This window comes from Palaemon carinicauda, chromosome 26 (assembly GCF_036898095.1).
Source record: "Palaemon carinicauda isolate YSFRI2023 chromosome 26, ASM3689809v2, whole genome shotgun sequence".
In the NCBI taxonomy this organism is placed as follows: domain Eukaryota; kingdom Metazoa; phylum Arthropoda; class Malacostraca; order Decapoda; family Palaemonidae; genus Palaemon; species Palaemon carinicauda.
In genome coordinates, this window is record NC_090750.1 from 44912491 (window position 1) to 44939425 (window position 26935).

Genomic DNA, 26935 nt, shown 5'->3' on the forward strand with positions numbered 1-26935 from the left:
CACCACTAGGTGAGTGGGAGGATTGACACCAGTGGCGCAACCAAAAGAAAGCAGAAACCAAACATGTTCAATAGTGGCTCAGACATTGAGTGAAGTGACTTAGGGAACTGTTACATTTAGTTTCATAGTATGATGTAATATGGATTAATACAGGGAACATTTTCTCCCGAATCATGATAGTATAATTCTAAGAACAACTCTAAAGATCGGTCTTATAATGAGTTTTAGGTGTCAGTGACGTCAAAGATCTGAGCGAGCGAAAGATTGTTGGAATCTAAACTACTCGTGAGCCAACCTATTCAGTTATTTAACAATTGATGTAATAATGTTGTAGGAACGATTTGATTTCGGAAAGCATTTAATTCAAAATGTTTCATCATTCAGAAAATATAGATGCTTTGGTATGGTACCTATTGCGCAAACAGACAGCATATTTTATGAAATATTTCAGTCGTCTAATATACCAAATAATGTTGCTGATGTTTTATTCCTATTTACAAGGGAATAAAACATATATAATCCCATTCAGCTCAAAATCAATCGGTGACCCCATGGCAGTCGTGAACTACAATTTGGGAACCACTGTTCTAGAAGCTTAGTTTTATCGAACCTAGGTATTCTATTTACATTTCTGCTGGGTGCTTTTAGTTTTAATTTTAGTGTGGCAATGAGGAGATGGTGATCACTACCAATATCTGTACCTCTATAGCTTTTTGCACTTCTTAAAGTCTTCCTTCTCTCTTTATTAATGGTCACCACCATCAAGGAGAGACTGCCCAGGATCATGACTACCCTCTCCTTATACTACAAAGAGGGACACCTCCGTGCAAATGAAGATGTATGCCGCTCACCGGAACAATTGCCAGGCAAACCGAAAACTAGAATCAAATGATGCTACAAAGAGCTGGAAACCCACTCAGATCTAGTCTATTTAGGTGTTACCTATGACAGAATCCTCTTCTTCAAAGAGTACAAAACTAATGTAAATATAAAGTAGCCACTAAGAACAACCTCTTCAGCAAACTCGCTAACATAACTTTGACCATCCTTTACATTCAGATCTCCCTGGACAATTCTATCCTGTTCGTAATACTAGGCAGGCAGTTAATTCTAATAGCCAGGCCTTCTCCATCATAAGACTCAATACTACGCAGTACTCTAGAAGTTTTATTCCAGCTGTTACCAAGTTGTGGAATGATCTTCCTAATCGGGTTGTTGAATCAGTAGAACTTCAAAAGTTCAAAGTTGGAGCAAATGCTTTTTTGTTGATCAGACGGACATGAGTCTTTTTATAGTTTATATATGACATTTTTGTTGTTGACGTTGTTAATAGTTTATATATGATATATCTCTTTTGACATTACTCTTTTTAGAATGATTTATTGTTAATTTGTTCTCTTCAGTTATTTATTTCCTTTCCTCACTGGGCTATTTTTCCCTATTGGAGCCCCTGGGCTTATAGCATCTTGCTTTTCCAATTAGGGTTGTAGCTTGGATAGTAATAATAATAATAATAATAATAATAACATCAGATTGGAAACCGACCCCAAGACTGAGATAAACAGCCCTGTCAGTGTATTTCTCTACTGTGGAGTATTGTGCACTGGTATGGGTAAGATCATGCATGCACAAGAGGTTGACCCATAGCTAAACAATACATGTTGGATTATTACGGGCACCATTAAATAATCATCTTTACTGTCCTTATATAAAGTAGCCGGTATCCCACCACCCTATATTTGGTTTAAGCAAAGAAGGGTCTGCTAAGTCTAAACAAAAGTGTATATTTCAAGTGAAACCACTATCTAATTCCATGTTTTGTAGCATAAAAAGGTTTTCTTTTTTCATGATCAAATTGTGTTCAATTTCATTTGGAGCATAAACCTTCTGAGTAAAATGACTTACCTGAGTTTTGCTATTCCAAGACAACTCTGATACGTTATTATCTTCAAAGAAGATAAGCCTCCCATATCTTCGTTGAACCAGGATTTGTCGTTCATTCGGTAATTTAATTCAACGCAAGGGAAGTTATATGCGTATCAATTATGTTAACAGGTCTCTCATTCTAAATAACAACAGGCTCGGCCCCTTTATGAAATTGTGACTAGTTCAAATGCAAAAGATCACCCAAAATGACATTTGGGTCTCCTTGAGTAGCCATTGAACCATTGTAGTCAACCCCTTGAGTGGGGAAGAATTTGTCGGTAACCTCAGTGTTGTTAGGTGTATGAGGACAGCAGAAAATATGTTGATAATAGGCCAGACTATTAAGCGTATGTGTGGGCATATATGTAAGGAATAGGTCAGACTATTCAGTGTACATGTAGGCAAAATGAATTTTAGCTGTAACCAGAGAGAATGATCCAATGTAACACTGTCTGGCGAGTCAAAGGACCCAATAACTCTCAGCGGATGATATTTTAGAAACAAACGAGTCTTAATGAAGAGTGCCTGCAGTGATAGCCAAACTGTTTTGTTTGGATCAAGATGACATCACTTTAATCAGTAGTCTGCATTTTTAAAGAAACCAAGCCTTGAGGGACATCCCTGTTTAGAAAGAAAATATCAACACGTGCTGCACTTTTGTTGTCTTAAAACGATGTACAAATGCCATAAGAAATTTGTCCAATAAGCTTTCTATGGCTTAATAATAATAATAATAATAATAATAATAATAATAATAATAATAATAATAATAATAATAATAATAATAATTATCGTACAGATATAACGAAGGCTCGTGCATTTTCCACAGCGGTGCCTTCCACTGTTATATTTAATACTTCATACTTTTTAAGGAGACGATAACCATTTGCACTCTTTTCACCATTCTCCATTTCTAGTTAGTTAGTTGATTGAGAATCCTGACGTATTCATGCGTCTGCGATAAGGCATATGTTTTTTTTTTTAATCACCAATTCCTTTGCTCTATTGCTTGATACTGCCAGTGCTTGTCTCGACAAAAATAAGGTATCACTTGGATACTAAATATTCAATATTATAATGTCGTTACCTTCTGAATGTGTATAGTTATGACAAGCTCTTATTGACTCGAGTCAAGGACAGTTATTGGTCATACTAACTACGTTTAGAACAATTATTTGTCAAACTGACAAAGGTTATACGAATTTTCCATATTAACGGGAATTTTCCAGTGATTGTGCATATTAGCTGAAGTATCTGTTAGTATATAAATTTACTGATAATAATGCATAATAATAGATTTCCCATATTTACGGTGATATATACTGTATATATATGTGTATATATACACATATATATAAATATATATATATATATATATATATATATATATATATATATATATATATATATATATATATATATATATATATTATATATATATATATATATATATATATATATATATATATATAATGTGTATATGTGTATATATACATACATATATATATATATATATATGTATATTTAAATAAATAAATATATACATATATATATATATATATATATATATATATATATATATATATATATATATATATATATATATATGAGTGAGTATACCTTATGTGGTAAAGTTTTTGGCGTTTTGCCATGATCAGCAAACCTGTACTAGTCAGGGTCACCCATACTAGGTTGGTTTACTGTAATTGATCAGACTATAGTCTCCCTTAATCGCCAATTCACACTGGCCAGCATGGTGAAGAAATTGCCAGATGGCTAAATAAGGATAGGTGTTACTAGTCCACTACATAACAAAGGTCTTAGACATGTCCTTCCATTCTAATGGGTTTATGGTTTTTCTATACCATTCTACACCAGAAAACTTTCATACTTTCAATTTACACTGGTCAGTGTGGTGCTGAAATGGCCTAATGGCTAAATAAGGATAGGTCATTATCATCTGTCGTAACTAGTCCACGGCATAAGAAAGGTCTCAGACATATCCTTCCACTTGTGTTGGTTTATGGCTTTTCTATACCAGTCTACACCAGCAAAGTTTTTTGCTTCATCAATCCGTCTTTACTTCCGTCCCATGCCTTTTTAGCAATCTCTAGGACCAATTCTGTTATTATTTGTCAATCTGTTATCTGCCATTCCTCTTATATACCTTGCCCATGTCTATATATTTTTCTTATATTTTGGTAGAATATATTTTATTTTAGTTTGCTCTCACATCCAGGTTGCTCTTTTTTCTGTCTCACAGTTTTATTCAATCATTATTCTTTCAATAAGTCTTTGAGTTGTAACTAGCTTATGTTCTCATACTTTAGTAGGACTCCAAGTCTCTGAAATATAAATTAATACTGGTAGGAACATCTAATTTTATATTTTTCTTTTCATAGAAAGTGAAATTTTACTCTTCATAATCCGTTTCTTTTTAACCAAAGTCCTCCATAAAATGCTTATCCTTGTTTCAATTTCGGTCTTGTGTCCAGTGGAAACACTTACTTTCTGTCCTTAGTACGTATATTCATAACAATCTGTTGAGGTTCATCTGTAACCCTTACATTATGTCTGCCTGCTTTTTCATTAAACATTATCCAAGTATTACTTATATTCATTTTCAGTCCTATAATCTTTTTCAATTACTCCTACGATTCTCTAAACAGAACACTAATATATATATATATATATATATATATATATATATATATATATATATATATATATATAAATATATATATATATACTTATATATTTATACATATATACATATATAAATTTACATATATATATATATATATATATATATATATATATATATATATATATATATATATATGTATATGTATAAACAAACTCACACACACACACACACACACACATATATATATATATATATATATATATATATATATATATATATACATATATATATATATATATATATATGTATGTATATATATATATATATACATTTATACATTTACATATATATATATGTATATATACATATATATATAATTATATATACATATATATAAATATATATATATATATATATATATATATATATATATATGTATGTATGTATATATACATATATATACATAAATATATATTATATACATATATATATAAATATATATATATATATATATATATATATATATATATATATATATATATATATATATGTGTGTGTGTGTTTGTGTGTTTGTCTGTGTATGTGTGTGTATGTATGTATGTATGTGCATATGAATGTATCAAATTTTCTATAAAATTAGAATTAGGTGACCATATGTAATAATAGTTGTTTGAAAGTGTGTCATAGAAATATTAGGCGGAATTAATTTTACTTCACATTTGTTCATATTCTTTAATTTATTTCTATCGATGATTATAACCAAATGGATATGCTTTTGAACTTTTGTTAGATTATACGATGAGTTTTGCTCAAGGAAATCACGATTAGATTTACATTTACTGAAAATAACTACAAGTTAAATTAAGTGTCTGTTTTGTGATACTGTGATGAAAAAATTCGAACGCTGAAAAATGTTCATTTAAGCATAAGCAAGTAAAAACTTATTTTACATAGCCTATTCTTTTGTCAACAGCTCTAAGCTAAAGGGAATATTCCTTGCCACCATTTCTCCCCTAATGGCTTTCCGTCCTTTCATTACTGTGAGACCCTTTGCAACACGTAAGGATTTTTATGACCCTTTCTTGTGCAATATATTGCTCTAATAATAACATACGTCGCATAGTGAAGATATACGTTTTCCCTCGTGGTGTTTGTTACATTTTCTAACAGTAATGAACCTCTCGTTAAAATGACAGGAACTTAATGATGGAATGCAACACACACATATATGCATTCTGGACACACACACACACACACACACACACACACACACACATATATATATATATATATATATATATATATATATATATATATATATATATATATATATATATATATATATATATACATATTATATGCATGTGTGCGTGGGTTCGCGTTCAAAAAGGCTCTGCTTTCCGAGCAATGGGGCTTTTAGATGGAGTTGATGTAAGGAGAAAGTTCCAATGGAATTTGATGGTCATGTGCAAAGAAATACGTTCATTCAAATAACTTATTGGAAAGAAAAATCATAGAGTCCAGTTCCGTGAAAGATTACTTTGATAACAACTTGAAAATTGGACATAGAATGTACAAACTCGATGCATTTATATTCAAGAAGGTTTGCATCATATACAAAAAGAAACAAAAATCGAACAACCTAATGTAGAACTGAATGTACCAGAGGTAATAGATACCACTCAATAAGTAATATTCAGACATAAGCTGGGATTAACTGATAGGTACAATTATTTCATAAAGTATTTATTATTTTCAGGCACTATATTGTTATGCCAGATATATATACTGATATGTATGGACTTTATGTTCATGCTGATAGGGTTATATGTGCATAACTGTATGAGCAAGTTAATCATGTTCACAAACATATATATGTTAGTCTACCTAACTACGTATATGTATTAGCATATGTGTAGGTATGTATTTATATGTCTGAATATGTATACCTGAATTGGTATGTATATGTATATGTCTCTGTATATATCTACTTATATGTGTGTATATGTATAGATATGTTTGTATAAATACATATGATTTTGCTTATGTATTGATATGGATAAGGCTACCCCATCAATATAAATAAATTAAATGGAAACCTAAACACCTTCCTCGCACGTGACTAATGAGGTAGTAATCATCCCTATATGTTTGTACGTTTACTGCACCATATAAAATGTAAAGAAACCTTGTTCAATAAATCAGACCTCTGAAAAAGTATCACGAAACTAATCAGGACTTAATCGTATGCTTCGTATTTTCATTTTCCCGAGGTTCTATATATAAATAAAAGATTTGATATTGCTCATAAATATAATGAAAGAACTGAACTGGTATCAAAAGTAATAGAAGGAGACGTTAGGAAAGCATTAAAAGACATGATAAGAGTAATGGAACAGGATATAGTAACCTAATAATCAATTTAATAATAGATGAAAGGATTTCATATCAGTAAAACCTGTAGATCTTTATACAGAATATCTTCAGTAACAAACAACTATATATGGCATTTATAGACTATGAGAGAACTTTTAATTCTGTGAAAACTTCAGCAGTAATGAAAACATTTCAGAAACAAAAATTAAATAAAGCTTATGTTTCAACACCTAAAGGGATCTACTGTATACCTGAGGCAAAGCAATCTCAAAACTTCTAAAGATAGCGCGAAAAACTCGATTGACCAAAGAAACAATTCGTAGCAATGACTTACCAACTCATTCCCGAGATTTTTAAATATACGTATTTTTTTTTTTTGGGGGGGGGGTGGGGGGCTGGTTACTTACAAGAAGCCAATCATTTCTCATATACATTTTTAAAGACAATCTTACTTCTTCTTGATGTTACGAGCTCTAATCTTGTCAATGCCTAGTACTTTTTATATAAAGAAATCTTAGCTTTGGAATCAACTCCCATTATTACTCTTTTCGTAAACTCTAAATCCGGCAAGATTTAGACTCAAGCTAGCAAATCAATATATTTTTCCACTTATATTCTTATCTTGTTTTCTTTAATTGAGTCATTTGCTATAATATATTATAACGTCAAATATGATACAAATAAAATCATGATTCTATTGAGCAGATGGAGCCAAGGCTATCAAAGGCCCCAACGACAATATTCTCATTATGAATAACTTTATATTTTTTTTTTTCTGGCGCAATAATGCAATTAAACTGATTGGCATAAATTTATGAGACATACTTGTTAGAAATTAATCCTGATAATTATATCCTCCATATATCTACTGCATATTTATTTGTAAACGATTGTAGCATCAAATGTAAGTTACTTTATCACAGGTCAGCGAAACGGAACATAAATTATTATTGTTAAATAAAATAAATGTACGGAATATATGAGGCCATCTGGTGAAACACATGAAAAAGTCCAATAACTATTGGAATCCTAAAATACCAATAGAGCTAAGAACTTTTCGCTTTCAATTCATTAAACAATTAGCAATTCCCATCCCAGATTCAATGGAGAGGGATTCTTTGGAAAAACTAAGGATTTGGCAATCAAGTAAATTGCTTGTAATCAAGGGGCCAGGAAATAACAATAAATTCCCCGAGGCGGAGATACCCTCATAAACTAAGTATTCATGAACCGATGCCTAATCATGCTCGTGTTAAGGAATATCTAAATACACCAGTATTCCTCTTTTTTTTTTTTTTTTTTTTTTTTTTTTTTTTTTTTTTGTGAATGTCTTCTGTATAATAATGATTTGAACGAATAAACATTCATCGGTATTATAAATCGCCTTTCCTGTTCATCATTCAACTCTTCCTTTCTTCTGTACGCTTTTCACGCCAGTCAAATTCTTTTCATATACCCGTTTCTTATAAGAGTCATTCCCTATCAACTTCCCATTCCGTGTCAATTCATGTAGATTCTTTGTCGGTCTTTTTCTCTTTAAAAGAGATCCAAATCAGATTTAAAATCCATTTTCATTATTATGAGGAAAATACAGGTCAGTCCAAAGTTCTCACCCATTATATTGATCTTCTATCAGGAACTACTCTATGAATACGACAGCAACCTTTTCTCATCAGCCCTGATAAGATACTACTGAGAGAGCTACCTTATGAGAGCTGGATTAGCTGAACTTAGCAAGCCACCGTAGGTTTTGCATCTACAACATCTCAATCTTCACATGAAGCATCTTTAAGGGCAGCGACAACATATTCACTGATGCCTCATCGTGCTCATTCTCAGCATTCCCAGGAAATGGAAGATGCTTAACTGAGATGAAGATATCCTGTTGGGCTTGATCGTTTATGAATTTAGGGGAAGTTTTCACACATTACAGATTTTATTGTATAATTACATTTGAGTTTATTTACGTATGATCCTTCCCATCCGTATACCTTGTCCCCAGTAGCGATTTCAGTATTAAACCTCTCTCTCTCTCTCTCTCTCTCTCTCTCTCTCTCTCTCTCTCTCTCTCTCTCTCTCTCTCTCTCTCTCTCTACTTTACTTTAATAGCTGCTTTTCCGGTCCTATACAGCAGGGTAACCCCACTCTCTACAGGACATCCACTGTCGTTTTACCTTGTTCGTTCTGAGTATTCAACGTTTCACATCGCGCATTGTTCATTTATTGTTAAATCGTCACTGTTGTATGACTGTTGAATTAAGAAAGTCTTCAGTTTCCTCTTGAAAGCCATAATGTCTCCATAAGTTTAGGTTCCAACAGTTTGAAGCCATCTGTAACTATTCTCGTGTCGACACGATTTGTTGGCTGCGCAATATGTAGCAATTCTCTTAAGTATTTTGGACGCCTGGTTCTGATAACTTGGTGGATTATTGTACATATTTTAAATTCAATTCTCGCTTTAATCGGCAGCCAGTGTAAATCGATTAGTATAGGGGTGATCCCTTCTTTACGTGGGACACCTTTAATCAGTCTTGCTCCTCTTTTTATTATGTTTTGTAATTTCTTAAGTTGCACTTTTGGTAAATTGTAATAGATAGAGTTGCAGTAGTCAATCCTGGAAATAACACAGTTCATCACAAGTTTCTTTAAAGAATTTTCGTACAGGTACGTTTTTAAAACGCAATATTTCTTAGATGATAACCAGCAGTTTTTACATTATTTATTTGGGCATTTAGAGACAGGTTACAGTCAAGAAATACACCTAGATCACGAACTTTACTAGATATCGGCACCGAGTCATTATTTATGTTCATTTGAATATCACCCAAGTTTCTCACGCTGTTTCTCTTACCCACCATCATGAATTCAGTTTTGTTCTCATTTAATTTTAGTTGTTTAAATGTCATCCATTCTCTAACACTAACAAGGATTCGATTTAGAGTTTCAGTAGTGTCATTTATGGAGAAGTAAAATTGTGTGGCATCTGCAAATACTTTGAACTTTGTAGCATTTTCGATAGACCAATAGTATAGATGCAGAATAAGACTGGGCCAAGTACACCCCCCTGGGGTACCCCTCTGTTTAAGGGTTCATATGATGAATAAGAGTTTCCAATTTTTACACAGTAATTTCTACCAACTAAGTAGTCTTTTAGGTATTCGAAGGATTGATCTTCAACGCCGATGGACCGTAGATCATTTAGTAGTAGTTCATGCACAACTGTATCAAATCCAGCACTGAGATCGAGCAGTATTAAGCTACCACGTTTATTCTCATCCATCATTTCTGGCATATCATTTACAACAGAGCAGATGGTTGTTTCCGTACAGTATAGTTTTCTGTAAGCAGATTGGTTGTCAGGCAAAGCTTCTATTACGTCTAAGTTACTGCTTAGTTGTTCAAGAATTACATATTCAAGCACTATTGAGACAAATGATAGATTTGAAATAGGTCTATATGAGCTTAATTCCTGGTAGTGCAGTTTTTTTTTTTTTTTTTTCAGGACTGGTGTTACTATAGCCATTTTCTCAGTTTTAGGAAACTTACATTCCTCAATGCTTGCATTTGCTATTCGCATTATTATTTCGGCTAGACTGAAAAAGTCTCTCTCTCCAATTACTTCAGATATTGGCATAGGATCGATCGCGCAGTTTGTTTTCTTAGCTCTCTTGATAATTCTGGTGATGTCATCTTGCTTTATGTTGTTCAATCGTATTAATTTTGTCTGTGTGCCTGGTGTATCATTAATCTGATGTTGAGTATTTACAAATGACATAGTTATATTTCTAATTTTGTTTTTTAAAGAATACTAGAAAATTATTTGCTTGTTCCTGGTCACTGTATCCATCAGGTAGCTTCTTTTCTTTTACATTTCCCATTATACCATTCAGGAGACGATATAACTTATTTATGTCTGTTGCTGCTCGAGGATCTTTCTCTTATAGTATTCACTTTTTTTTCCTTAGTCGGTAGTTATATTGACATGCAGCAGTTTTGTATTGACCCAAGTACTTTCAGTTTTTAACCTATTCCATTTTCTTTCTTTGCGTCTTTTTTTCCCTCTTTTTACCAAAGTCTCCATCAAACCATGGAGATTGGGCTTTTACGGTTATAGTCTTTTCCATCAGTGGGCACATGGTATCATATTCACTTTTATTTACTTTATTACAAGTGGTCATAAGACAGTTAGCACACTTAGCTCCTAACAGACGTTGGTCATGATGATCACAGAGAATGTTGATAGCATCATTTATTTTCTTTGTAACTTCTTGAATAAATAAATAAATACAGTAGGAGTTTATTTTCTTTAATAATGCATGTTTCTGTAGAGGTAGACTAAATGTCTCTCTCTCTCTCTCTCTCTCTCTCTCTCTCTCTCTCTCTCTCTCTCTCTCTCTCTCTCTCTCTCTCAAGCAAATCGTTGGAATAAATTTGAAAATATCTCCTTTGCTAAGCATAATTAGTTGACAACTCAGTCTCCCTAGTAAGCCTCATAACCTTGATACTGCATACAGTACACGTTTTCACAGTTACAACGGATATTATTTTGATTTACAAATAAAGTCTTTAAAACCTAATGTAGGTAACATCAGACCGTATCATGTGTTCAATCTAATTTTATTTTATTTTATTTTCACTATAAACATCGAAGTCATAGCATTGATGAGTTATAAAACTCTCTGCAGCAAAATTATCAAAACCTAATATGATGGGTAATTTTTTGTACTAATAAAAAGCAAGTTCACACTGCAGGGGCAAAGCTAAAATGAAATTATAATTTTTTTTTCTAAATGTTTGTCGTCAGAAGCAATAAAGAACACGAAAATAGAATTATATTTAATTATGGCATATTCATAATAGGAGAGTACAGTTATTGATGGCATTTTAAGAAGGATAACGAAAAAATGAGCTGTAAAAGGAGATTTTTATTTCAATTCCCATCAAATATTCTATTTATATTATTCAATAGCTCTGACTAGATATTTTCAATGTCTCGCTTTCATAGCTGTGATGTAATGGGTGTGTATCCACAAATTTTTCTTTGTACAGATTAGTTATGATAAATTCTAGTCAATAACAATAATATATTAGTTTATCCTAGATTGCTATAAAGTTATATGCATAATTTATCTATATTTTTAATTAATGATTTAAGATTTGTATTTTCTCTTATAAGAATTATGCAATAGTTAATTATTTTTGTTTAGGCATAAACACTTACTTGTTTTCTAAGGTCTTTTAATCCTTTAATTCTACGTTATTATAAACAAAATTTTTTTTTATCCAATTTCCAATTTGGCATATTCGTTTACATATATTTAGTAGTTTATTTCGAATATATTATAAAGATGTCACTGGCTATGCAAAAATTTAACTTTGAAAATACCATCTTGAGTCATAATTGACTGGATGAGTCTAGCCAATAGGAGGACAGCTTCTAAGCTTCTTAGCCAAAGAACGAAATTTTAACCAATGAAAGACTGGCTTAAAAAAGGGTTGTGTTGGAGACCCCTGATTGGCTGGGGGGGAAATTTCACGGTTTTCAGAGCACTTCCCTACGGGCCCTGAAGGTGTGAAGGTCAGTTGAGTGTTGGTTCCTGTAGTTTATTTTGAATCTATATATACATTATTGGCAGGATTATACATCGCTGTTATCAAATAGATAGATAAAAAAGTAAATTTATTTGTTAACCAGAATGGCGTTTGTTATATTAAAATACGAAAAACAGACATGAATTATGACATGTCTGAAGCCTATGTCTAGCAGTGAAATAGAAACGGCTCCATTTGTGTGTGTATATATATATATATATATATATATATATATATATATATATATATATATATATATATATATATATATATATATATATATATATATATATACGAAATGGAGCTGTTTCTAGTCCACTGCCGGACAAAGGCTTCAGACATGTCTTTATGTCTGGGGTTTTGCCAGTTTATATCATCACAATGATTATTGCGGATTGGTGATGGTACAATTTTTTTGGGATCGCTCCGAGGAAATCAACCTAGTTTAGGTGTCCCTGACTAGTACAGCTTTGCCGATCCTGGCAATGTATAAACCCTTAAGGTATCCCAAGTCTGAAAGGATTGCTGTGTGTGTGTGTATAAGGTCATTGAAGCTTCGTAACTTGTTATATGAGGTCAAAGACACGATATGAAACAGGAGCATTTAATAAGCGATTGATATATATTACCGGGAAGATGGTAGTCGCCGGGTAGTCACGAGGTCAATTATCTACTTGTCATTATGGCGTGACAAGTAAGTTAGTGGTTGTACCCAGTGGCCCACCAAAATTTACCTTTTTTTAAATTATTATTATTACTTGCTAAGATGCAACCTAAGTTGGGAAAGCAGGATGCTATAAGCCGAAGGGCTCCAACTTGGAAAAATAGCCCACTGAGGAAAGGAAACTAGGAAAAATAAAACATTTCATGAACAGCAAAAACACCTAAACAAATATTTCGTATATAAACTATAAAAACTTTAAAAAACAATAGAAATTTGACCAACAAGCAAGAAAGCTTGTTGGTTAGAGTTGAGGTTTTTGTTAACTTTTATTTTTGCCTTTTTGAATTGTAAAATCTCTCTGCTCTCTATACGGTATTATAGTAACTCTATTAAGTAATAAGGCTTATTTTATCAATACAAGGAATTGATTTATATATTTGCTTATTTGATCTTTAATTACTTATTTATTTGATGTAATTAGAATAATAATTCCTGATGTAATTACGTTGCTACTGATGTAATTAGAATTATAGATCTAATTGACTTATTGGCTTAATCTCTTAATATAATCAAGTCATTATCAAACAGGGCTTGTATATTAATGGGGTTATTTCAGTACTTAACGGTGTGGATATAGTAAAATAAGACGTGTAATTGATTACGAGTTATTAATTTCAAAGTATAATTGACTTGCATTATTATACTTGTTCATTTAGAGAAGGTTTTGAACACACATTTGTGGTTTGAGAATGTGACTTGTATTTGGAAATCCTGCATTCCTAGTATTGTTACAATTTCATAGTCATTTCATATCCTTCGTAAACACGTTAATTTTCTTGGGAGAAACATCTGGTCCTTTACCAGTGTTTTCAAAGGCAATTTTAGTTATTTTTTACAACAATCTCGATTTTTACTTTACTTTAAGGGCTGTTTATCTAGTCCTGTACAGCAGGGGAACCCTACTCTCTACAGGACCTCCACGGTCGATTTTTTATGTTCATTCGGGAGTATTTAACATTTCACAATGCGTATTGCTCTCTACTGTTTGACATCGAAACAATCGCAAAATAAGAAAGTCTTCAGTTTCCTCGTGAAAGCCTTACCGTCTTGCCTTGATTGAAAAAAAAAAACAATAACGTGTACAGTTTTTAATGCGGAAGACGGGGCCGGGAAGGTTTTAGTAATATTATTTTTGCTAGTATTAAGGTGTAAGTAGTTGTACCTCAGGAGTCGGGGTTAAATCCCCCAAATGACGCTGGGTTAAACCTCCCAAGGACTCTGGGTTAAACCTCCCAAGGACTCGGGGTTAAATTTCCCAATGACTTTGGGTTAAACTAGGGGTTAAATCCCCCCCCCCCCAAGGAATTGGTTAAATTCCCTAAGGATTGGGAGATTGAACCCCCCACCCGGAATTAAAGGTAAATCTCCCCCGAATTGAGGGCTTGGAGGAAAAATAACTGGAGAAGCCCTGACCCGGATTAAGAGAAGCCAGTCTTAACCAGTCAGACTGTCAGTTCTTGATCCCCTAAGTTAATCTGTCACTGTATTGGAATTTTTAGTCAGTTCTATTCAGACGGTAACCCTTACTGTGCTTTCATTAGCGATGGCTCCTTCCTGTGCTGCTCTTGGTTGTAAGAAAAAAATCAGCTGCCTGCCTTTAGGCAAAAATCTGTAACAACAGTTGTGAGATTATCACAAGCTGTGTTCAATGTCATCCATAGAGGGCTATAAAGGTCAATGACTTTACTGTTGTTCATTATTCCAAGGAGTTTGTAACTGATTAACCAAGAAGTTGAGCAACAAGTTTAACATTATTTTTTTTTTCTTTTTAATAAAGCATCACAGGAAGGGACCATCGTTAATAAAATAGCAAAAGAAAATAGATATCGGCTATAAACAAAGGTCTCAATAAAACGGGTTCAGGAAAGAATTCAGAGCCAGGGCATCTCCAGTAGTATTAATCTTCCTAGATTGAGTGTAACACCCCCTCCTACGGAATTGAGAGTAAATCCCCCAGCATTGAGGGTAACCCCCCCCCCTGAATGAGGTTAAATCCCCCAGGATTTGGGGTAATCCCCTAAGGGTCATGTGTTGAGGTTCGACGTCTTAACCTGAGGAAATATTAAAAGCATTTCCACCCATTTAAGGTGAAAACTGTTCTTGTATTCGTTAAAAAATATTCTGGTTTATAAAATTGAGTTTTAAGGTTAGCGACCAACAGGTAGACTTGAGTAATTACCAGTTATTGCATCCAATTAAAACTGGTAAATTTTACGATATAAATCTGGATTTACCTTCGCCAATGAAGTTTGAATGAGATTGTTTAACTCGCAGTTTGTGTATTTGTGAACAGCTTCCTGGTCACAATTTTAATCATAGAGTATTGAAACTTGCAGGGATTAACTTATGTAAAATGCTAGAATTGATTAATTTTTGGAAGGTCAAGGTCAGTCTAGCAAAATGTCCAATTGACGTAACTAGCCATAAGTTGGATAATCGTTGTCACAGAGACTTCAAAATTAGTTCATATTTGAGGGTATGAAAATCCACGCCAATTAATACATGTTACAGTCAAAGGTTCGAGCAAGGGGTAGTGAAATAAGCTGCCCGTCTATTTCTCTCTTTGTCTACTACTTATTGTGTCAAAGCTTTCTGCCTCTAGTTCACTGTTCTCTTTTCAAGGTAATTACACCAAAATGGGTAATTTTGGTTGATTTCAGGAAATTTTTAGAGTAATAGTACTTTAAGGTAATTATAAGGTAACTGTTTTCATCATGTAAACATTCGGTTATAGTGTATGTATCTAGAATTTATCTTTCAGATTTTTCACAAAATAGCTTTTGTTAATCGTGATATAATTGTTTTGCGTTTTATGAGTATTTGAGGTAATTTTTTTAAAATTTAAGGTAATTTTTCTAAATTTAAGGTAATTTCTTAGGTAATCCCTTGAATATGATATGATATCCACTTCGCTGCTTTCTTGCAGCTGAATGGCCTCCTAGTCCATGGTTGTCATGAATTTAGTTAATGTAAAGGAAGGGTTGGACATATTATTTTTTTGGGGAAGTATAATATTTATTTGAAAATCTCTAGTTCCTGGCGTTGTAATTACAATTTCAAATCAATTCTATTTCCCTCGGTAGCTCATTCACTTTCTTGGGGAAATCATCTGCTTATTCGCCAATGGTTTTGATAAGAATTTCAGCTGTTTTTTACAACTATCTCGATTTGTTAACCTGCCTTCAGCTCGTTATAAAACTATTGTGTTGTAGTGTATGGCATTTTTTGCAATGTTTTTATTATCGTGCAAGTAATTTTACCCTATTATATTAAAATACAATGTCATTAATTAATTACTACTACTACTACTACTACTACTACTAGTAGTAGTAGTAGTAGTATTGAGAAAAAATAGATATTTCGTGGTACTTCTTCAGAGGACTCTGAAGAAGTATCACTAAACTAGTCAGGACTTAATCTTATATTTCATATTTTCATTTTCCTCGTGGTTCTTTTGCATCTGAGCATCACGTTTCCCTGTGATGTTTACGTGTATATATATATATATATATATATATATATATATATATATATATATATATATATATATATATATATTTATATATATAATATATATATATTATAATATATATATATATATATATATATATATATATATATATATATATATATATATATATATATATATATATATATATATATATATATATATATATATATATATATATATATATATATATATATATATATATATATATATACGGATTTTGAGTGAAGCGAAAAATCTATTTTTGGGTGAGGTAGCCATGTCGTCCTGATGGAAGTTCCTGTTAGGTAGCTTTCTAGGGTATATTTTACTACAGTGATATTCCCATAGAATTTTATCGTAAGGTATCCAGAATTCTAACTCCTGGAGTGAATATCCCTAAATAATCTCACAGGGATATCGCATAAAATCAGAGGACGTATTCTTGACACGTCACATAGCTATCTCGCCCCGAACAGTATTAACGCTTCGAGAGGGATATAGTGACAAGAATCCGAAACGAGAATGAAAAGAGCCGCTCATAAGGCATCTCTCCTATTCCGTTTCCAGTGTGTATCTGATGAAGGCGGTGGCGCCCTCTCTATTCCTTGTAGCGATATACGAGTGGTACAGATACTGTATTATAGGGAGGGGTCAATAAGCCCTTTTACAATAAAAGCAAGGGTGAGTCCATCAGGACGACATGGCTACCTCACCCAAAAATAGATTTTTCGCTTCGCTCAAAATCCGTTTTTTGCACTCAGGCCATGTCGTCCTGATGTAAGTTTACCAGAGCATTACTGTATCTGTGGATTCCCAATCAGTGCCGTACTCTCAAGAAAGTATTTTCCTGGTCCGTCTAGACCTAGAGACCTATGATGTTACCGTCATACATCATTTCATCTAAGCATGAACTATGTTAGTGCTTCCTGCCCCCTACAGGGATGAGTCATACTAGACTCTGGAAAAGTCTCGAGGAGTACATAAAAACTTATAGATGACAGAATGACAAGCTTGTATAGTGGTCTCGCCCTATACATTATAAAGCAAAGTTTGTATAAGAGTCGCCAAAGTCAGAATGAATTTGTGACACCTTCCCCAAAGTGACCACTCTTAGTAACTATTGGATAATGGTTGTATCCGCATAGAATCAAATTTTGCCTCTGCCACTAACCCTTTAGGGTACCACGTCAACCCTTCCAAGGAAGGGTTAGAGTGAGTGGACTTTTGCTTGAATCAGGGAACAGTCTCGAAAGACATACCATGATAAAAATATCCATATTTTAATCTTAATGCTCAGTACATTTCTAATAAAATGAGTGTGGGTGAAAAGACGCAGGGTTCATTATGAACTAGTTTATCAAAATTTCATAAACAAACATATTAGATCACATTTATAAAATTATATAATGTGGATGATATGCATAAAAGCATAAAGAAAAACATTCAACAGAAAATATTGTTTCATCTACTAGGAAACAGATTTGCCACTTCAATAGAATTATTAATAATAATGAAATAGTCTGTATACTGTTTACATACACTAGCGTAAAAAACGCTTGGCACAAGTGTCCGTATTATGCTATAGATTACCGACGTCAGTGGAACAGTTCGTAAGGACACTTTCGTGGCCTATCGCTCAGCGTGTAGTAACATGCAGTGACTACTCTTAATTAATCGTCCCAAATTAATCACACTGTTCTTTGCAGACTTAAAACAGAAGATTAAAGAATTCTACCTGCTGCTACCACTTGCTTTGCATAGTGCATAAAGAACGCCTTGGATGACTACCAGCCGGTGTGCAAACAAGGATGTTCAAAGTTCATATAATTAAAGAAATTTTATGGAGGAGGCAACTTTCCTCGGATCATGACTAACGGGTGTACTGTCTGGATCCGTTCTGCGAATAACACGGGTGAATTTCGCCCTTAGTTATAGATAACTTTGAACCCAACGTTTCTCTTCTGAACAGCTGTCCTCCCATAAAGTCTGAAGTTCTATGAAGATAGACCTTTAAGCACTCCACTGGACATAGAGATGCATCTTCCTCCAGAGGGCAGATTCTCTAGGGACCCCACCTGTTGGTGGGTAGCTTGTTCCTGGTAAGAAAAGTTGGGTGTGGAAATAGAATCAGTTCTCCCTCCAAGAACTGGACGTGGCCTTCCTCTGTAGAGAGAGCCACTATTCACTAACTCTGGCCTCCAAGGCGAGTACAAACAGAAATATGACTTAAATTCAAAACCTTCTAAGCCCATTCCTCATTGTTCATTATTTATACACAATGAGGAATCATATCTAATGACCAAGCAAATGGGCTTTGGAAGCGCTGAAGGGCTAGTTCATTAAGAACGTCGTTAGAAAGGTCGACCTGTAAGGCATATGGTATCTGATTTGTCAAGGCAGGCTTGAACAATAGAATTGTGTAGGCTGCTAAACCTTTCTCATGAAGGAGAATGAAGAATGATAAATAGGAATCTGTCGGGATTTCTTTCAGTTTCTTCACCTTGACAAAGGATAGCTATTTCTTCCCTGAAGCCTCATAATGTCTTCTGGTTTCCTCCAAAAGTCTAAACCGACTTTTAAACACCGAATCATTTTCTCATCGTTAAGGAGAGAAAATCATGAGATGTAGGTTACGTGTTTTCTGTGATGGAGCGAAGATAGTCGACTTCTGTACTCGCTTAGACAGGGATGGATCCGGTAGCAGAAGGAATTTTAATCATAGTTCTAATGCCAGAGGGAACCACACGCTATTTGGCCACTTGTGGGCCACTATTGCAGCTTTCCCTTTGAAGGATCTCAGCATATGGAGGACCATCAAAAGGAGGTGTGCGGAGGGAACAGATAGATACAGGACCATCTGATCCAGCCCAGGGACATAGCGTCCACTGCCTCCGCTAACGGGTCCTCGTAAGGGGACACGTAACGAACTATTTTCTTGTTGTCTTTCATCGCAAAGAGGACTATCTGCAGCTCTGGGACTTGACTCGAGATGAAGGAGAACGATCCTGCATCAAGGGACCATTCTGACTCCATAGGTGTAATCCTTGATAGAGCGTCCGCTGTCACATTGGGGAACTCTTAAATGTGAACTGCTGACAGGTGCCATTTCTTCGCGTTTGATGCATATTTTCTCCAGCCTCCTGTTGCATCCTTAAGCTGTGCTCTTAGCACTGGATCTGTTATCGAAGCAAACTGTAGAGAGCCCAGCACTCTCTCCTGTTCGCGTCTTGATATCCGTTTGGATTTCAATAGTCTCTTAACAGATCCTGCCATTTCTTTCCTCTTCTTACTAGGAATGGAAAGCCGATGTGACTCCAAATTTTCCCAACCACTGAAATTTTTGAGCTGGAGAAAGACGAGACTTTTTTATATTGATCTTGAATCCCAGATGTTCCAGGAACTGGATCACTATCTTAGAAGCTTGCATGCATACTGTCCTGGGTGCTGCCCACACCAGCCAGTCGTCCAAGTAGGCTACTACTTGGACCCTTTAGGCGTAACTGATGGACGGCTGCGTTCGCGAGCTTCGTGAAAAACCTATGGGCTATGTTTATCCCGAAAGGCATGGTTCTGAAGCCGTTAAGTTATCAAAGTAACTTGAAGCCTAGGTAGAGGGAGAGGTGACGAATAATTGGAATGTGCCAATAAGCGTCAAACAAGTCTATAGACACAGCATATGCCCAGAATGATTCTGAGTTTTTCTGAGTCCTCCTTTGAAACACAAAACAGCTTTCTTTAGAATTTGATGAACTTAGACTTCTGGATTACTCTTTTGACTAAGAGCTCTCAGACATATTCTTCCAGAGCGGGGGTTGAGTGTTGGAAGAATTGAGGAAATTGAAGTGGAGGACTGCTCCACCTCCAACCTAGTCCATTCTTATTTAGGCTGTGGGCCCAGGGATTGAAAGTCCAGCGATCCCTAAAAAGCTGTAATCTCCCTCCTACTGGAAGTATCTACTTCTGCCGTTGTGGACCTGAGGCCTTGCCTCCTTGATCGCGTCCTCCCCTGGATCCCCTTCCTCTTGAAGGGCGTCTAGAAGAACCTCTGGCTGTTCCTCTGGCTCTCGAACGTAAGGAAGAAGTCTGCCTTTCGGAGGCTGGGTTAAGAACTGGCGACAGTGTCGCCGTTTGTTGAGGTACCGGCTGGTACGTGGTTGGAGGTTGTGCCACCGTCTGAGGCACCGCGGTCACAGGAAGTTGTTGTTGATATTGCTGTCGGTAGGGTTTATCCGGCCAAGAGGATGGCCTAGGCCTTTTGTCTACTACCTCTTTAACCACTTTCAATTGGGAAAGAGGTCTTTACCCCAAATACGAGAGGAGATCAGTTTCCTCGGTTCGTGCCTCACCACAACCGAGGCGAACACGAACTCTCTACAGGCTCTCCTAGTTTTAATAAAGCTATAGAAATCCTTCGTAACTGTGGCCAGATGGGTTTTGGCCACAACCATGAACATGTCCTGTTCTTGGGGTCACTTGCCATCATTTCTAGTGTTGTTTGCAACGACATCGATGCCGCAAGTCTTTCCTTTGTCTCTTGCTCTCTACGCAAGAGAGCCTCCGACAGTTTTGGAAGCGTGTCACCGAACTGGCGTTCCGCAATATCAGCTTCTAGTTTCCCAACTGAGAAGGTAAGGTGTACATCCTTCCAGTCTTCTTGGTCCAAGGGCAAGGTCAGAGATAACGGCTTGCACTCCTCCAAGGAGGGGCATGGTTTCCCTGCCTCCACCGCATTTAAGGCAGCCTTATATCCCTTTTCTAAGAAGGGAAAGCCTCTGGTAGGAGAGGCCACAAAGGAGGGAAGCTTCTACTCAAGGCGGGCACCTTTGAGTTAGTGAAGCCCCTCTCTTTCATCGAGCTCGATAGTAACGTCTGAGCTTTTCTATGGTCAAAAACTATGACCTCCGGCTCCGTCTCCTCCTTTAAGGTTGGCTCCTTCCTAAGACGGGCATAGCAGTCCGGATAAAAGTCTTTGTTGGGCCAAAATTCCACTTCTTCCAGGGGAATTGCTCCCAACTTTTCTGAGATCACGATCTCCCCGGTTGTCATTGGCATGTGTTCGGCATACCTCCAAGGATTGGTATTCGAGCACAAGGGAAGATCCTTCACGGTGAGCCGCCTCTGGGGCCCACGTGATGCTGCAAGTCTACGTAACTTCAGTTTCATTTCAGCTTCCTTCTCATCATTCTTCCTTTGAATTTGTTGGATCATCTCAACAGAAGAAAGAGTCCTTCCCAGTTCATCTGGGATAGCAGACGATGTAGAAGGAACCGGTTCTGGGTCCAGAACCGACGTAACCGACACTTCGTCGATTTCTTGCTCTTCTACTTGAGGAGTCTGAAACAGCTCCTCCTCCTGACCTTCTCCTAGAAGGTCCTTCTCAGTAGAACCCGACACCTCCGACATCCTATCGTCCATTTGGATGTCTTGAAGGGCGGCTGAGACTTCAGAATCTGCCGGATTCAGGGCAATTGGTATCTCCACCTGAGGCTGGGGGATGATTGCATCAGCCGGTGCTTTAGGGAAAAGGTAGGCCCTCATCTTCTCATTTAGAAGGTAGGGACCTGAGGTGTTTTTCTGAAAACCCCTCACCCAGGATTGTAACGTTTCCCTGGCAGCATCCCTTGACTTCGTTGACTTAAGGTCGTCAAAACCCTCGGTAATCAGGTTAGAACAAACTGTACAAACCTGAGCGTCCCAATAGCGGAGAACACCTCTGGAGGCTGTGCATCTGCGTGCCTCCTGCAATAATGATGTCCACAGAAGTTCTTACAGCGGACATTACAGAACATACTCCCGCACTTCGGATGGTCCTCCTGTAAAGAGAAGAAAAATCCATGAGTATGAAGTGAAGGCTTTTCACATATATTGAAACATTTAGCTTATATAGAAAAGCTATAAAAGAAAGAAGGAAAGACACATACTTGTATTTCCTGTCCAGTCAATTGCTGTAATCTCCCAAAATATTAAAACTAAGGTTAATTCTATACTAGAATACCTTATGTAATTTCCTAAACGGAAATTTAATGTGTAGTTTTAATATACGGGATTGAAAGAATACAGAAAGAACTCACTTTCTATATAAAGTACGGTCTCAACAAAAGGCTGTACAAGATAACTTTAAGTATGATGAAGAACATTAGTGTTATCACAAACTCTGTACAGCAGTTTCTACTCATGCAGTGTGTACTACACTACGAATATAGCAACTACTGTACATCGCATGTTATTGTGCCGGACGGCAACTACCCCTTTATAGATCAAAGATATACTATCTTTAACTAATAGGCGGCAGCCCACTGATTCACGACTGTGTGTCGGCCGGCAATCATTGCCAGCCGACGGCTGAAAACGCTAAAACCCGGCTGCCGGCCACTAATCGTAGCGGCCAGCGAATTCAGGCTGTGATTCCACTGCCGGCCGGCAAAGGTAATAAAACCTTGCCGCCGATAGTAGCCAAGAATCAGAGAACCTCTACCTTCCCGGCTGTCGGCTGTCAAGCCGGCAGCCGTGATAGGGGTGCAACACAATAGTCAGAGAAAAAGTATGGATGTAAGGTTATAGGCCGGCATGCCATACGACCTTCCATCCAGAAAGAGTGAACTTATGGAAGGGGAGAATGTAACATTCAGGCTTCCAAAGAATCCATAGTCTGCCGGGCTCTACCGACGGACATGGAAGGGAGATCAAGGGAGGTCTGGAGTTCACTCTGCAAAGAATAAAGGGTCTGTGCCGGCCGACAAAGAGCTGAACCTGTCCTCCATCCTAACCTATACTAGGTACGGAAGTAGGACTATGGCTAAAATAAAATAAAATAAAAGAAAGAGAGGTGGGGAAGGGAAAAGGGTCCTATAGACTTCGTTCTAGCAGGAGAACACTCAGCCGTTAGGGAAGCTCATTCTAACCATGAGTTGTCTATTAGGGAGGAAGATTGGCAATACTTGCTAACCTCCTCCCAACCAGAACAAAGATAGGTGAAGTTATTTCGCCAAGCAACAGAGAAAACTCATTCTCCAGCCCGAGAAAAACAACACAGGACAGTCTGCTAGGCCACTAGAGGAAGGAATCATCTCGTACAGAATCCTTCCAACATGGACTAGGGAAGCAAAGCTTCCTGTGTCCACCCCTAACCTAGCAAAGGAGACTCTTTCTCTATGCTAGGAAGAAGCAGACCACAGAATAGAAACTCTGATGTTCTGCCCTAACCCAAAAACCCAGTCTCTCTGGTTATCAGTTCAGGACAGACATATCCTAAATAGTTATACCTGAATTATTATACAGATAGAACCATTAGGATTAAGCCGGAGGCTTACAGAGGGAGAGAGGGATTGAACTTAGCCTCCGGAGGAGAAAAAGAACAATCGGGGATGTGCGAAAGTATACTACTGTACCTAGAATACTAGACTAGGTAAGATGAGAATCGATTACCTAAATCACCGAAACTCTCTCGTATACAATCTTGGAAAAAACATTCAACAATATCTTACATGTATAAAATATTTGCCTATAGCTTCAATAAAATAACTCGCAAAAACTTATACCATGAATGAAAGTACTAGTGCCAGACGTCTAGGCTACGAAGCCTCATGAAAGGCAGGATTGGTACCTCGACCCGTGTCGAATTCACCGAGCTAACACTGACCGAACAATATAAGCATTTCTAGAGTAGCTAAATAGCAAAATTATTAAAGCGTAACAAACCAGGAACGTCGCTCCAGCTAACTAACTGACCCATATGAGCGAGCGATAGCATCCAGGATGCCTACGGTAGGCAACAACTCTTGTTTACGTTAAAATCACTTTTGATTTAATTCAAAACGACAAGAGCCTACATTTATACATAGTAAAGATAATACTCAACTTCCTAGAGGCAGAAGTCATCAAAATGTTGAATTAAATCCAAAATAATGAGAGAACTCAGGGAAAACATCGAGTAGTTGAGCTACACGAAAAAGGGATAGAGAGGGCGCCACCGCCTTCATCAGATATACACTGGAAACGGAATAGGAGAGATGCCTTATGAGTGGCTCTTTTCATTCTCATTTCGGATTCTTGACACTATATCCCCCTCGAAGCGTTAATACTGTTCGGGGCGAAGATAGCTATGTGACGTGTCAAGAATACGTCCTCTGATTTTATGCGATATCCCTGTGAGATTATTTAGGGATATTCGCTCCAGGAGTTAGAAGTCTGGATACCTTACGGTAAAATTCTCTGGGAATATCACTGTAGTCAAATATACCCTAGAAAGCTACCTAATAGGAACTTCCATCAGGACGACATGGTCTGAGCCCAAAAATATATACAGTATATACATATATATATATATATATATATATATATATATATATATATATATATATATATATATATATATATATATTATATTTATATATATATATATATATATATATATATATATATATATATATATATATATATATATATATATATATGTATATCATTTATATATATATATGTGATATATATATCATGTATATATTTATATATATATATGTATATATATATCATATATATATTATATATGTAATATATATATATATATATATATATATATATATATATATATATATATGTATATATCATTTATATATATGTAATATATATATCATATATATATATATATATATATATATATATATATATATATATATATATATACATATATATATATATATATATATATATATATATATATATATATATATATATATATATATATATATATATATATATATATATATATATATATATATATATATATATATATATATATATATGTGTGTGTGTGTGTGTGTACAATTTAACCATAAAAGAAACCCTTTCTGGTACAAATCAGGAACAGAGATGGTGGTCCACCCTAAAATCTGTACTCTTTTGTGTAGATGCAACAGTTCCTCCTTTACTTAAGCCAGATGGCTCAGTCACTCACTCTCAAAGGAAAAGGCAACCCTTTTGGCTGATGTTTTTGACAGTAAACAGAGTAATGAAAAACTTGAACTTCCTCATTCCTGTTTTCCTGAGGCCACACTAACTAGTTTAGCTTTTCGATCTCGTGAGATTAAAGCACTGTTGATGGACCTTGATGCTTATGGAGGTGTAGACCCAAATGGTATTTTTCCTTTGTTTTTTATGAAGAAAACAGATTGCTTAGCACCAAAGTTATCTGTTATTTTGCGCAAGTTAGCCAGAAGAGGAGCTTTTAGCACTTGTTGGAGAATTGGTAATGTTACTCCTCTATGTAAATGTGTTTGTGGTAGCTCAAGTCCCACTGATTACTGCCCAATTTCCATAACTCCCATATTATCTAAAGTTTTTGAATGATTTCTGGCAAAACGTCTTAATAGGTTTGCTGAAGGTGATCATCTACTCCCTAGTTTGCAATTTGGTTTTCGTAAAGGCCTTGGAGCATGTGATGCCCTTCTTACAATCTCCAATGCTGTACAGAAATCCCTTGATTGTGGTCAGGAAGTTCGTATGATTGGCCTTGATTTTAGTGCTGCCTTTGACCGTGTTAATGATGAGGCCCTTCTTTTCAAACTGAAACAGTTGGGAGTGGGTGGGTCGTTTCTTAGCATTATTATTGATTTTTTAAGTAATAGAGCTGAGTTGTTGTTGATGGGCACCATAGTGAGTATAGGAATGTGATATCCGGTGTTCCACAGGGTAGTGTTCTAGGCCCATTACTTTTCATACTATATACACATGATATATGGTTTGGCCTAGAAAACAAGCTTGTTGCAGATGATGCCACTCTCTTTGCATCTATTCCATCCGCTGAATGTAGATTTGGGGTTGGTGAATCCTTTAATAGAGATTTAGCTAAAATTAGTGCATGGTGCAAATTATGGGATATGAAGTTGCATCCTAAAAAAACTCAAAGTATGATTGTAAGTAGGTCAAGAACGGTGGCTCCTCAACATCCAGATCTCATTATTGAAAATGTTTCTTTAAATTTGCATGACTCTCTTAAAATTTTAGGTGTGAATCTCGACAGCAAATTTACTTTTGAGAAACGCACTAGGTCTGTGTCTTCTTCAATTGCACAAAAAATTGGCTTATTGAGAAAGTCTTACAAGATTTTCGGTGATCAATCTATTCTGAAGTGTTTTAATTCTTTCAATTTACCTTGTTTTGAGTATTGTTCTCCTGTCTGGTGTTC

At 35.6% G+C, this 26935-nt stretch overlaps 1 long non-coding RNA gene across 3 annotated transcripts in view; it reads left to right on the forward strand.

The window, feature by feature from the left end:
- Nucleotides 1-12389: 12389 nt before the first annotated feature.
- LOC137620152 (uncharacterized) overlaps nucleotides 12390-26935 on the forward strand; it is a 35995-nt gene continuing 21449 nt past the window's right edge. Inside the window, exon 1 of one of the 3 annotated variants that reach the window (XR_011039998.1) lies at nucleotides 12390-12527. This is a non-coding gene — a long non-coding RNA (uncharacterized lncRNA). Of the gene's footprint in view, nucleotides 12528-12602; nucleotides 12624-26935 lie in introns of those variants that run through there. The other 2 variants (XR_011039999.1, XR_011040000.1) reach the window with 2 other exon arrangements.